Here is a 1,474-nt window from a genome sequence, read left to right on the forward strand (position 1 = left end):
ACAACTCTGGAAAATGCGATACTATTTTTAGCATCGCTGATAGCAGTGAGCTTCCTGGGACAGCAGGTGGCAGTAGTGTGACATTACACATTCAGTAGCAGTGAAGAAGAGTTGGCGACTCACTACCACAGAAACCAACACAATCTTCAAAACAGTTTTGGATCCAGATGGTAATTCGAAACGCCAACAATATATAATTGTCTATTCCTTACCACTCTCTCCTCAAATCCTGAATTTTGTATTCAAATCCTTGCTTTGGTTTTTTATTGATATTTTGGCGGAGTTATTTTTTATTTTTTATTGTTATATTCGTATTTTGCCAGTTTTTTTCCCACAAAATCTCGAAGTATATAAGATGCTATTAGCTCCATCTCCACTCTGTCAAACACTGGCACAGAAGCAGGAGAACTGAGGGTTTAAATATGAGCTCTAAAAATAACATTGCTCCCAGGCGCTTGTTGTCTTAAGCCTCATCCTTCTGCTCCAGTCTGCTGAGGCGCACAATAATATCCCCCCAGCGGAACTGGCTGTTGGGCAGAATGAAGTCCTGCATCTGAGCTCAAGCAAAGCGAGTGACTGTGCAAACACTGTTGTTTGATTCCGCGAGAAGCTTGTGATTTACAATGACCGCAGGACTCGGACATTGTTATTGTCCCTGCATGTGTCGTCATCGTGACCCACACACGCTCAACAGGGCTTCTCAGTAGCGTCGAGTTAGAGATGAAGATACAACTGTATCCTCCAAATATTGCCTTGCCTTTCAAAATAAAAGCCACTCGGACCGTAATGAACTTCGCCTGGAATTTCAAATCTTGATCGTGACGTGAAAGATTATGCAAAATAACACTCATTTTCCACAACCTCAGACTATGTATTTGAGTTTAATTTGATTCGAGTTTAATATGAACACACCATAAACATCTTTTACAGGGGCACTCATTTTCAATTTATAAATAACTCCGTTAAGGTCGTGGGGAATCCTCAGGTAGCCTTACTCTTAATTTTTTGGAAGTTTCCATATTAATAAATGCAGAGACATTGTGAGAAGAGCATCTTCTTTGATCATCAATTGAATTTCGAGGCAATAATATACACTTAAATGGCTTGCAGGGCCTTGAGTTTGATTATATATATATATATATATATATATATATATATATATATATATATATATATATATATATATATATATATATATATATATATATATATATATAGTTATTTATGATTATTTTGGCAAGATTATCCGATCTTCATATGCTAGTTTCTATCGTATACGTGTTTGTTTGAAATCAATAATATCTTATTAAGTTAAATAGATGAGCTATTTCATCGTCACAGACGGGTTTAAAAGAGGGTCCCATTCGACCAGTTGTCGTCTTGATTTACAACGCAAGGTAGTTCTTATTTTGAAGGTCTGAACAGGAACCTCTATTGTTGTATTGACAGGTCGGCGGAAACCCCGCTCACGTCT

The sequence above is a fragment of the Synchiropus splendidus genome, chromosome 18, assembly GCF_027744825.2.
Source record: "Synchiropus splendidus isolate RoL2022-P1 chromosome 18, RoL_Sspl_1.0, whole genome shotgun sequence".
Classification (NCBI taxonomy): Eukaryota; Metazoa; Chordata; class Actinopteri; order Syngnathiformes; family Callionymidae; genus Synchiropus; species Synchiropus splendidus.